Raw genomic sequence first — 13,135 nt, forward strand, 5'->3', positions numbered from 1 at the left:
TCTCTCTCTCTCTCTGCCGTACAGTCCCAGCCCTGCCCTCAGCCTGCATTGCTCTCTGCCGTACAGTTCCACATTGGTATGAGGTTCAACACTCGGTGACCCGCACGAGCGCCCCTCCTTCACCCCACCCTCCCATCATGACACCCCTTGATAAGAGGGAGGTGGAGGAAATGATAGCTCGGGCCATCTCCCAGGTCAAGAAGGAGGCCGACAAAGCACTCGACACAGAGATGTGCAAGTTGTCGGACAAAATTAAGCAATCGGAAGAGGAGAGGAAGCAAACGGAGGAGCAGATTAAAGTTCTCACTGCAGAAAGGGATGCATGGAAGCTAGCACACGCAGAAATTCAGCAGGAGTTCACTAGAGAACTTCACCGCATGCAAGAGGACATACATCATATGAGAGGGGTAGCACGAGAAGAAGGTGAAATCTCCCAAATAGAGGAACTCAAAGAAGGACTGAAAAAAGAATGCATAGCGGAGCTCAAGGAAGACATGATACAAGAATTAGATGCAAAGCAAGGGAATTGGATCGAGGTAGTAAAGAAAAATATCAAGAAAGAAGTGTAGGAAGAGAATGCAAAAGAAGATGTGATAAGGGTTCAGGACACATTGGAAGAGGAGAAGCTACGTTATGCACGCAGGCTAAACGTGCGTATTACTGGACTCCCATAAGGGGCTTCACCTGATTCAGATGCGTAGGAGTTTTGTCGGAGCATGGGATACACGACCATGCTATTCACACGGGTCTGGAGGGCAGGGAAAGATGCAACTAGATCTAGAGCTCTTATTTTACAGATGCAGTCTCAAGAGGACAGAGTTGCTTTCTTTCGAAAGCGAGCCATACTATGTGGGCGGCCCGGTGAGACCATATATATGGATGAGGACTTGACCAGGATGCAGATTGAGCATAGGACAGCATGCATGCCCCAGATCCTACAGGCCATGAGGGAGGGCAGAAAGACCTTCTACCGTGATGGTAGGGTCTTTATCGATGGTCGCCCTACTAAATAGGGCCACGTGGCCTATGAGACATCAGTACCACCGGAGATATTGATTAGAGGAGCTGTATGGAACTGCAATGGCTCTCTATGGACGCGGCCAGACATGCTAGAGGAGGTCATGGAGGGGCATGATTTCATATGTATCACAGAGAGTCATGAGAGCCCGGAGAGGGGACTACCTCGTATTACCGGATTCCAGTGGGAGTCAGCTTTCAGGCATACTACACGCCAGAGTACAGCTAGAGGGTCGGGGGGAGTGGCTATTTTATTTAGACATACTCTATAGAGTCACATTCAGATCATGAGCAGGGATGAGGAGGCTAGATATCTATGGGTACGTCTGGAGATATCACATCATAGATGGATTTATCTAGCCATTTGCTATTTTCCTCCACGTGGATCTAGATACGCGGGTCAGGAGGGTGCCAAATAGGTCAGAGATAGTGACTCCCCATACGCGTCTCTATCGGAGGATATCCTACATTACTCCACACTCGGAGAAGTCTTCCTCATGGGGGACTTCAACGGCCGCACCCAGACCAGTAGTGAGAGATATATGACATGGAGCAGCCCGATATTATGAGGACTCTTGACCCGGAGGAGATGGGGATCGGCAGATCTTCAGACGACACAGGCCAAGATACCACAGGATATGGTAAATACCTTCTAGAGTTGGGCAGCAGACACCATCTCGTTATTTATAACGGGATGCATCGATGGCCAGATTCTACCGGACTGACTTGCTTCCCACATGGAGGAGGGGGGAGCACTGTGGATTACGTCTTGGGACCTCTATCTGCTGCACACTTATTACAGTCATTCATATTGGACGCTGCCCACTGGGAGCTGACCACATTTTTCTTAGCTTTGCACTCTCATCCTCCGTCTCACTTGACACTCCACCTCCTACACACACTCACACCACGATCCACTTTACTCATGAGCTCTCACATGTCTACATTGATCATCTCCACTCACGCTTGCTCTCCCTTGACCCTCATGCCCCACTCGACACACTTACCACACAATTCACACAGATTCTCCATGATTCAGCTCTTCATAGTTTTCCTCATAGCACTCACACACACCCATCTCGAGTGGGGTCTATGCCATAGAATGGCTGGTATGATGATGATTGCCGGGAGCTCCGCAGAGGTCTTCGCGCAGCAGAGGCTCGTGGCGAGATCACACAGAGACAGGCACAGAGGCGCATGCAGTCCCTTATCCGCTGTAAAAAGCGGGAATGGGAAGAACGTCAGTATTGGGAGTTATATCACTTGCTCATGAGTAGAGATAGTGGAGAGGCCTGGCGACGCATCCGCGAGCAAGGGCGCCCGACACCTATACATGATCCTCACCTTTGGCATGATTATGCAGAGCGCCTCTACCAGATACCAGGGCAGCCACCTATACCCACACCACAGAGACCACGACCGATTACAGCATCATTCTTTACATCTCATATGGTGAGCAGAGCCATCTCACACCTCCAGCATGGACGAGCCAGAGATCAGTCTGGATTACAGGCAGAGCATTTGATTTATGGGAGAGATACCCTGGCACCACTTATTTCTCACCTCTTAAACAGGGCTCTAGTAGAGGGATTCCTGGACTCGTGGACAGAGCATACCATTGTGCCTATCCACAAGTCAGGGGATGTTATGGACCCGGGCACATATCGCACTATAATGACAGGGCCCATGTTGGCCAAGTTATATGGAGCAGTATTGGAGGAGGCGTTGAGTACTCTAGCCGAGACGGAGGGTCTTAGAGCTCTAGGCCAGGCAGGATTTCGGCGGTCTTTCTCTACCATAGACCATATCTTCACTCTTAGATGTCTGATTGATCAGACTCGAGTGAAGAAGAGGAGATTGTATTGCTGCTTTGTGGACTTCCGCAAAGCTTTTGACATAGTACCTAGAAATAGGTTATTCAGACGACTTATGGATCTGGGTGTGGGTGAGGAGATGATTTGGGGGATATATGCATTGTATGAGCATGTTTCTGGCAGAGTCAGATGTCCAGGAGGTATATCAGACACTCTTGTTAGCACCATTGTGGTGAAACAGAGGTGCCCTCTTTCACCTACACTATTTGGACTCTATATTGATGAGATTGTGGACTTCATTCAGCACAGAGGAGGAGATGGAGTGGAGATAGGCGGGGCTACAGTACACATATTGCTCTACGCGGATGACATAGTGCTAGTAGCAGAGTCTGCTGAGGGGCTACAGCGACATCTTTCAGCACTTGATGATTTTTGCTTACAGCGAGGGATTTCAGCGAACCTTGGTAAAACCAAGGTTCTTATCTTTCATACTTCAGCACAGGTCAAGAGGAAGAGTGCATTTATAGCGGCAGGAGGGAGCATTGAGATTACAGGGTCATATGTTTACCTTGGCGTGACCTTCACAGCAGCATCAGGGGCATTCTCGATGGCACAGGCAACTAGAGACAGACTCACTAGAGGGTATTCAGCACTGGCATTGATGGAGAGACAGTGCCATCAGGCACACTTTCAGGAACCCCGTACAAAGGGGTGGCTGTTTGATACATTGGTCACACCAGCACTTATGTATGGGGCTGCGATATGGGCCCAGGGCTAGCTGCTTCTGTATGGACTCTAGTGGAGCGACCACAGATACTCATGATCTCTAGACTCATTCGCAGCAAGCCCTCAGTACCACATGACATCATTCGAGCCGAGCTTGCTGCACCACCTATGCTGGTTGAGGCACTTTTTCAGACTGTATGCATGTTGCATAGACTTCAGAGCATGGACAGAGATCGTATTGCATACCGAGCCTTCTCAGCATCACAGGACATGGCATTGGCAGGGGATAGGACCTGGATTGGTTTTCTTCTCAAGGACTGGATATTGATAGATTGCCGCCACTACAGTACGACACTTAGGCCCCCACCTATTCCCTCACACGATCTAAAAGGAATAGGGTCATTAGACAGGAGATATGGCACACCTATATTCAGAGGACATGGGTTGACCCAGGACATGAGCTACCATCGAAAATGCTACATTACCGCGAGCATTTTCTACAGCTATCAGAGCAGGGGTTCATTGAGACCCCCTTATACATGCAGAGATATATGCCACATCACCTTCGGGTGGCCATTGGGCAGCTTAGAGTGTCCTCGCACCAGTTGGAGATTGAGAGGGGCAGAGCCAGAGGCATACCACAAGATGAGCGTATATGTCCCATTTGTCATACAGAGGTGGAGAGCGAGGAGCACTTCATGGTGAGATGCCCAGCTTACTCGGAGCTCAGAGTTTAGTTTGGCATAGAGGATATACTCCAGCAGTGTATAGCGAGGAGTGACAAGATCCAGCTAGGCCGCTTCCTGACCACTGCTTTTAGCATGCGTGAGCACATTCTACAGCCACTACAGCAGGCAGGTGCGAGTACACAGCGGACTATTACAGAGTTCTTCCAGCGAGAGGTGTCTAGCCAGAGACCTCCGACTCACACGAGCGGGCTCACGCAGCATGCTGACACCGAGAGAGCGAGTCGTAGACCACGAGTCCCTGGCTATCTGAGACGGCGACCACATCACGACGAGGTATTGAGGATACGGGCACTACATCAGCACCACCTGGAGACGAGGTATGCATCTACGCATTGGACCACCAGGCTGCAGGAGGCTCTTCGACCACCCTCCCCTATGTATGACATTCTCCACCCACCCCCTATAGTATGCTTTTAGCTGGACATTGCCCACCATCATGTGGCCTTGTATTATACTGTGTAGTCATTTTCTGCTGTGACAGAGCTACACACGTGCCTATACTGCTATGCTGCACACACAAGGTAGCCACTATCCGTGGAGTCGGAGCTACCACCTACTCTCATACTCATTCACAGTAGGCACAGTCGGTTTATTCTTTCTTTTCTCTCATTTTACCGACACCCAGATCACCACTTTTGTATATGATTTGGTCTCATAGGCCAACTTTGGCCTTTAGTAGACGTAAATAAAGCTTTCTTTCTTTCTTTCTCTCTCTCTCTCTCTCTCTCTCTCTCTCTCTCTCTCTCTCTCTCTCTCTCTCTCTCTCTCTCTGTGACTACTGACCATGAAGGAGATTGATGAGATCCGCCAGCGACCGATGCTGGATCTCCTGTGATCTAGCTATCCTAGCTAGCTGTTTTAGCTGCTTAGTCCACACCCAGCAGTCTAGGATTCCATAGTATTTTATTTTGTCATTTTGTCACTCTGTCACTCTGACTTTGTATCAGATCCACCACATTGTAACTTTCTGGTCTCATAGGTCACTTTGGCCTTTTGAAGACGTTAATATAACATTTCATTTCATTTCATTTCATCTCTCTCTCTCTCTCTCTCTCTCTCTCTCTCTCTCTCTCTCTCTCTCTCTCTCTCTCTCTCTACCTTGGAGTGGTTTTTAGCGGACCAGCATTTTCATTGAGGAGAGCAGCAGAGACCAGATTGACTAGAGCCCATGCAACATCGGGTAGATTGGAGAGGATGCGTTCGTAGGTTCAGTTTCAGGAGCCTCGGACGAAGCTCTGGCTCTTTGACACTTCGGTGGCTTCTGCATTGCTCTATGGAGTTGAGATCTGGGGACCTTCATTGGATCATCACCGGAGGTCAGGTCGCACTGATGGATGGGGGGACATGGAGAAACCTCTGGTCTCTATGATCTCACGGCTCATTAGAGCCAAGGCTTCAGTACCACGTGCCATTATCCGAGCAGAGCTAGCGGCCCCCCCACTAGTGGTTGAGGCGCTCACGAGATCAGTCTCCTTCATACAACGCATGTGGGAACTTCCCAGAGACAGATATGCCAGCCTTGCATTTGAGTCCTCTTAACAGTTAGCCATACAGGGAGATACAACATGCTGGTATGGGGAGATGACATCATGGTTTTAGGCGCATGGGTTCAACATAGACAGTTTGCCACCCTTCCAGTACTCACTGGATGCATCATCTCACTCTTACACAGTCTGAGATCACCAGGCTCATCCGCCAGAACTTGACTCAGCTAGACACCAGGAGGACATGGATATAGCCAGCACAGGAGCTGGGCACGAAGATGGCTTTTTACAGAGAGCATCTTCTCCAGCTTACGGAGGACGGTTTTGTGACGAGGCCTAGATACATGGACACCCACCTGTCTCATGGGATAGGAGGTGCTATTGGCGAGATGCGCGTATCTTCACACCAGCTGTGGATTGAGACTGGGAGATACAGCGGAGTACCAGACGCGGCCAGGACATGCCCCTTGTGTGACATGGAGCTTGAGAGAGAGTTGCACTACACATGCCGCTGCCCCGTCTACTACGAGATATGAGGCCACTTCCATTCCCTGTTCAGAGAGGGTTTTGGACCACTCTCCAAAGTCATGGGGTACGAGGATTAGAGATGCTTGGGTTTGCTCTTGCTCGAGCTGCACAGACACAGCGAGAGCCTGATGACAGGAGAGGCTAGCTAGTCTCAGAGACGGATCATAGATTTCTTTAGAGCAGACACTAGACAGCCGGAGGAGCTACTACCACAGCAAAGCTCACATTCGTCTCGCACTAGAGGCACACTGATCGACCGAGCGATTGAGCTGGGGAGATTCAGACGCCCACGACTCCGGAGGACTACACAACATCGACGGAGGCTGCATCAGAGGATTCGGATCACTTTGGCCAGCCTATGCACGACGCCCGATCAGACTACTGACGATGGAGGAGATTGATGAGACCCGCCAGCGACCGATGTTGGATCTCTTGTGATTTAGCTATTTAGCTATCCCAGCCAGCTGCTTGCTTTGATTAGTTCACATCGAGTAGCTTAGGATTCCATAGTATTTTTATTTTGTTATGTTGTTTTTTTTTTTAACTCTGACTTTGTATCAGATTCACCACATTGTAGCTTTCTGGTCTCATAGGTCACTTTGGCCTTTTGAAGACGTTAATATAACATTTCATTTCATTTCTCTCTCTCTCTCTCTCTCTCTCTCTCTCTCTCTCTCTCTCTCTCTCTCTCTCTCTCTCTCTCTCTCTCTTTATGATCAGTGGATTATTTGATGACATTGGACCCAAACCATAGTAGAGGGTGATGAACACATGATGGAGATCGAGGAAAAGTTGAAGAAAACAATCCCCTTTGTGGATCTTGGGTTGCAATTAAAGTTAAACAAGTTGTCATTGGGGGAAAAGAAGATAGTTATGAAGCAGACCAATGTCTCAAAGGAATCAAGGTATGGATATCTGATGAGCTCACTCCCCTACAACTGAAGAATAGAGCGAGCAAATTAGCAAAGGTCCAAGAAGCAAGAAAGGAAGGGAAATGGGCCTTATACAAAGAAGGAATAAATATCAGTCAAGATTACTAGACCCCTGTACCGAAGGACGAGTCTACCATTTCATGTAAAATCTTAAAGGCCATTGTTATCTTTTTAAGAGGAGCTTTTATGATTCATAAAAGCGATTCAAGTTAGGCTTTTTATTACATTTCTGGTTTTTCACATGGTATCTGTAGTGGAACGTAAATGTGGATGTATCTGATTAGTCCGCCATCCTATAGGTCAGGTTGGCCTCCATAGGACGTTAGTATATCTTTGTTTCTTTCTTATTATATCGTGTATGCGTCTGGGCAACAAGAACAGTGCGCACACAGGTGCAAGTGGAAGATGGGAAATTCTCTTTTCTTCTTGCTCTCAACTGAAGTGCCGCGCTATTCAATCCTCAAGTGGCACATTTGTAAGGTGAGATACTTTCCCCAAACGTAGCTTTGTACAGACCTAGCTTGAGTAGGGGCGTGCCTAAGGTGGGGCTTTCAGAGCGTGAGAAGGAGCGTGCTTGTTTCAAGCCAGGGGCCTTACGTGTTTTGACATAGGAAAAAGAAAGCAAGCTGTCCTCAATAAGAGATGGGGGGCTTTCTAAAACTGAAGATGAATTGATGGATGAGAAAGTGGTGATGATTAAGACTAAATCGAATCTTCTGAGAGTGTAGATTGAAAGAGAGATGCATGTTGTTATCGAAGGTCAGAGGAGTGATGTGTTTGCACACACGGAGGACGACTTGTGGAAGGAATGCTACTCAAATTTCAAGCTGAGATGTAGGCCTCTTTGAGAATAGAGGTTAATGCAATGGAATTTGTAATGCAAAAGAAAGTGAACGACTTGCTACTTTTGAGTGGTGACCATGTCGAAAACACCATATGGATAAAAGTGGTTAAAAAGCATGGCAGCGTCATAGATGATACGTGGGAGGAAGAGAAGGAAAATGTGAGCTATGAATGTATGAGTTATGGGATGTAAAGAGAACAACTCAAAACTGTACAGTCCGCATCTACAATAGGATTGCGTATATGAAAGACATGGAAAAGCTTTCCTATTGTAGTTAAGCTTTCCTAACGAATTGCTACTTTTGAGTGGTGACCATTTAGAAAACACCATATGGATAGAGGTGATTAAAAAGCATGGTAGTATCATAAATGATACGTGGGAGGAAGATAAGGAAAATGCGAGCTATAAATGTATGAGTTATGGGATGTAAAGAACAACTCAAAACTGGACAATGATCCGCATCTACAATAGGATTGCGTATATGAAAGACATGGAAAAGCTTTCCTATTGGGAAGAATCATTTTCTGTCATCTATTTAAATCAAATGGCTTGTAAAAAGCCGATCAAGAAGGAGGTAAGTTTAATGGGCAGAGTCATAGAGATTCCACCCCATGTAGAGAGTACCCGTAGGATAGGATCGGGAGCACCAGAAGTTCAAGATCCTTGGATGAGACGAAGTCACTTGTCACAACCAGATCCTATCAGAGGTGGCCATACGACTGTTACAGGGTCATCTATGCCACACCATACTGAGCAATTAATACCAGATGTGACTATGAGAGAAGTATCGAGAGCTACACCTAGAATGTCAACACCTCCCTAGGAGGTAGCCTCTTAGAGAAGATTCTTAGGGAGCTTGATGCTACAGGGATGGCCGATACTTGATGAGGAGCACACTAAGTATGGCCGATACTTGATAGACATGGGGACTGCACATGGATTGGCCATTTTGAATGGCCTATAGAGATTTCCTACATCGGGAGGTTTTACATGTTTTCCACATCGTCATATTTAATTGCCCGGTGTACTATGAGATCCGTGGCCGCTTTCACTGCTTGTTCAGAGGGTTTCAGACCACTTTCTAGAGTCATGAGATACCCGGACCAAAGATGCCTAGGCCTGTTTTTACTCGAGCTACGCAGACACATGGAGAGCTTGCTGAGGATATTAGGGGAGAGCCAGTCTCAGAGGCAGATCACAGATTTCTTTACACCAGACAGTGAGCAGCCAGAGGAGTGCTCACCAGAGCAGAGCTCAGCTTCAGATTACGCCCACACCAGAGGTACGTTAGCTAGGGAGATCCAGTCGCCCACGAGCACGGGGGGCTTCACAGTATCGGAGGAGGCTGCAGCAGAGGATCCGGATCACCCTAGCTCGACATGGGAAGCGCCCAGTCAAAGTACTGACTATGGAGGATATTGACGAGATTCGCCACCGATCGATGAGGGATCTCCTCTGAACCCCCCCCCCCCCCCCCCCCCCCCCCCCTCCCCCCCACACACACACACACACACACACACACACACACACAAATCCGCCTACCTCTACTAGCTTTGTACCACCTTTATATTACTCATTCTATCAATTGTACGAATGTATCAGCTCTTATCCCCCCCCCCCCCCCCCCTTCTCCCTCTCCTCCTCCTCGATTCGCCTACCTCTACTAGCTTTGTACCACCTTAATATTACTCATTGTATCAGCCCACCCATTGTACGATTTATCAGGGCCCCCCCCCCCCCCCCCCCCCCTTCTCCCTCTCCTCCTCCTCGATTCGCCTACCTCTACTAGCTTTGTACCACCTTAATATTACTCATTGTATCAGCCCACCCATTGTACGATTTATCAGGCCCCCCCCCTCCTCCGCGTTTTCCCCCTTTTTGTAGTTGTACTCAGGCATTGTACTAGATTCACCACTTGTAACTTTTTTGGTCTCATAGGTCACTTTGACCTTCTGTAGACGTTAATATATCATTTCATTTCTCTCTCTCTCTCTCTGGATCTATGCGTCTTGATGTGGGTGCTTTTGAGGAGAGTTTTACTGGGAGAGACATCATCTTCTACTCTGAGACACATCAGGCCCTTGGGTAGAGTCTATGCCTCATATTAGTGGATACAGATGGGAGACAGTTTGTAGACAGGAGACACGATTAGAGCACAGAGGGCGGGGCTCAGGAGGAGTGGCAGTGTTATTCAGGGAGGAGTTGCAGCCATTGATACATATAGCTCGTAGGGATGAACAAGCTAGGTACATGTGGGTGAGATTGAGAGCAGAGACTGGCAGATATCTATACATTGCCATTTGCTACTTTCCCCCGAGTACGTCAGTATATGCACCACCCAGAGGACAGTCCCCCTTCTCTATTTCGGATGATGACATATGGGAATTCTCTAGAGATGGTGACATTATCATTCTATGGGACTTCAATGCTAGGACTGCCCATCATAGGATCACATACTGAGTATGGACGGCACTTGATAGACATGGGGACTACACATGGATTGGCCATCTTGAATGGCCTACAGAGATTTCCCGCTGCGGGAGGCTTCACATGCTTTCCACACATACTGGAACCAGCACGGTAAATTATGTCATGGCACAGATGAGCCTCATCTCTAGTATCCAAGATCTCATAGTTGGGCCCAGACCTGTGGGGGTGGCAGTGGATCATGATGCTATTGTGTCGCTGACCATCTCTTTCCAGTTCAGTGTAGCACACATTTCACGAGTGGCAGCCCTTACTCGCTTCACCTTCACGCGGGAGACGGATTCTGTATACATAGACGGGATTTACAGACGCCGATCCACTGAGGAGCCAGTGCGAACTCTGGAGGAGCTTACTACTATACTGACACAGACATTACATGATGCAGCAACAGAGGCATACCCGCACACAGCTTGAGCAGAGACGTCATTCTGGGAGCATGCCTCAGAACAGCTGGTATGATGAGGAATGCAGTCAGAGTAGAGCTAGACTTCAGAGGGAAGTGCTTTTGGGGGACATCACTCAGAGACAGTCACAGATTGACTTCCAACGCCTCGTGCGGCGAAAGAAGAGGGCATTTTTGGCTCGACTAGAGCAGGATCTAAACCAACTATTCTTGAGTCAGGACTCACGTGAGGCATGGCGGCTCTTTCATGAGCAGTCCCCCCCCTCTGCCATTACCTCTACAGAGACCTGGGGTCAATATGCATCATCTTTGTACACAGTCTCTGGACAGCAGCCCCTTCCCGACCCCCCGATCCATGCCCACACACGTGCTTTTTTCACCGTTGAGATGGTGAAGAAGGCCATTGACAGGATGAGGACTGGAGAGCATATGATCATGATGGCTTAGTGGCTGAGCATTTCATGCATGCCAGAGATCTACTAGCAGAGCTTCTAGCAGTTATGTTTAACCGTGCCATGTGTGAGGGCTTGCCTGATACTTGGAGCCTATCTACGATGGTACCTATCTTCAAGTCAGGAGACCCTATGGAGCCTGAAAATTATCGCACTATCATGATTGGACACACATTGGCACGGTTGTACGCATCCATTGTTGAGCAGCGGCTGAGTAGATGGGCAGAGAGGGAGGGAATGCGTGCGGTTAGGCAGGCAGGGTTCAAGAGAGGTTTTTCTACTCTTGACCATATCTTGACACTCAGGGCCATCATTGAGGAGGGCAGATCCCATGGGAGACATATCTATTGTAGCTTTGTGGACTTCCACAAAGCATTTGACATAGTACCCAGAGCTAGATTGATGCGCAGATTACAGGAGATGGGAGTACCCACAGAGCTCATTTGGGGGATCATGGCATTGTACATATCATGTCACGTGCACATCTAACCCTATGTGTACGTGGACAAGCTACTTCATGTCTAGGGTTCAATTTAGCTAGCTTAGGAAGTGTTCTGGCACTTTTGTGAGTCTGTTCGCAGACCGTGCAAGTCCAGACACTTAGAGTAGATGCATATCCTCTGGTTGCACACAACATGATCATCAGCAGTACCATCAGATTCCATTAGGAGCATTTTACAATGCAGAAAACCTATTTTCCCTATTTTAGCCATTTTTCACTTATTATTAATAAGTGACTTTGTTGGGAAACTGGTAGGGCAAATTGGGCAAGATAATATATAAGAAAACTAGCGCTAGCACTTTCTGGCAGAAGAGGCAGCAGGGACCATGTGTCCAACCAGCCTCCCCTTGTTTCTCTTTTCACTCATTGAGAGTGGACCGTGCACTTAGCGGCCGGCCAACCGACGTGAGGTGGGAAAAAGCAACCTTGGTGTGAGCGCAAGGCCGCCAAGGGTGCGCCCGCGGGAAAGAGAAGAGCTCGGGAAAGAGAAGATCCTTCTCTAACACAGATTGCAAGCTAAAGAAGAACCTCACGAACCTCAAGAACTCAAGACCCTCAAAAACCCAAGAACCCAAGAACCCAAGTTCCTTGTGAACTTAAGAACCCCAGACTTCAGTATATGGTCCTCACCCGAAGCGGAATGGATACTTCGCATGGAGGTGATGAGCATGGAAGTGGCGAAGAAGAATTTTTCCCACTAGGAGGTTTTTCTGACCCTCCCCCTTCCCCATCTACGCCAAGGATTGCACCAAGTCCTATGGATTGGTCAAGATGATGATGAACAGAAAGATACAACGGGAAGCGCAACGCGCCACCTTGGAGCACGAGCGCGAAGAAAGAAAGGTAGCATTTGATCGTGAACTCAAAGAAAGAAAGGCAGCATTTGATCGTGAACACAAAGAAAGAATGGCAGCCATAGAGCGTGAGCGCGAGCAAGCACGCTTGGTTGACAAAGAAAGAATGACAGCCATAGAGCGTGAGCTCGAGCAAGTACGCTTGGTGGCCGCAGAAAGAAAAACAGAATTGGATCACGAGCAAGTTGTTCATTCTTCATCTCCCATTTCTAATGTGCAGGCGAAGATTGAAAAGAATGAGGAGAAGGAGACTCTCTCAGTCTTGTCTTCTCTAAAGCACGACACCCATGATTTGCATGATCAAGATGTGATTATTCACGAGCATGATGAATTGTATGATAAT

At 48.1% G+C, this 13,135-nt stretch overlaps 1 protein-coding gene and 1 pseudogene across 5 annotated transcripts in view; both read left to right on the forward strand.

The window, feature by feature from the left end:
- LOC147427467 (Small GTP-binding protein) overlaps positions 1 to 13,135 on the forward strand; it is a 93,800-nt gene that overhangs the window by 73,639 nt on the left and 7,026 nt on the right. The window lies entirely within an intron of this gene.
- Positions 4,031 to 5,014, forward strand: LOC147427468 (uncharacterized; annotated as a pseudogene).

This window comes from Adiantum capillus-veneris, chromosome 23 (genome assembly GCF_014529385.1).
Source record: "Adiantum capillus-veneris isolate H3 chromosome 23, ASM1452938v2, whole genome shotgun sequence".
Lineage (NCBI taxonomy): Eukaryota > Viridiplantae > Streptophyta > Polypodiopsida > Polypodiales > Pteridaceae > Adiantum > Adiantum capillus-veneris.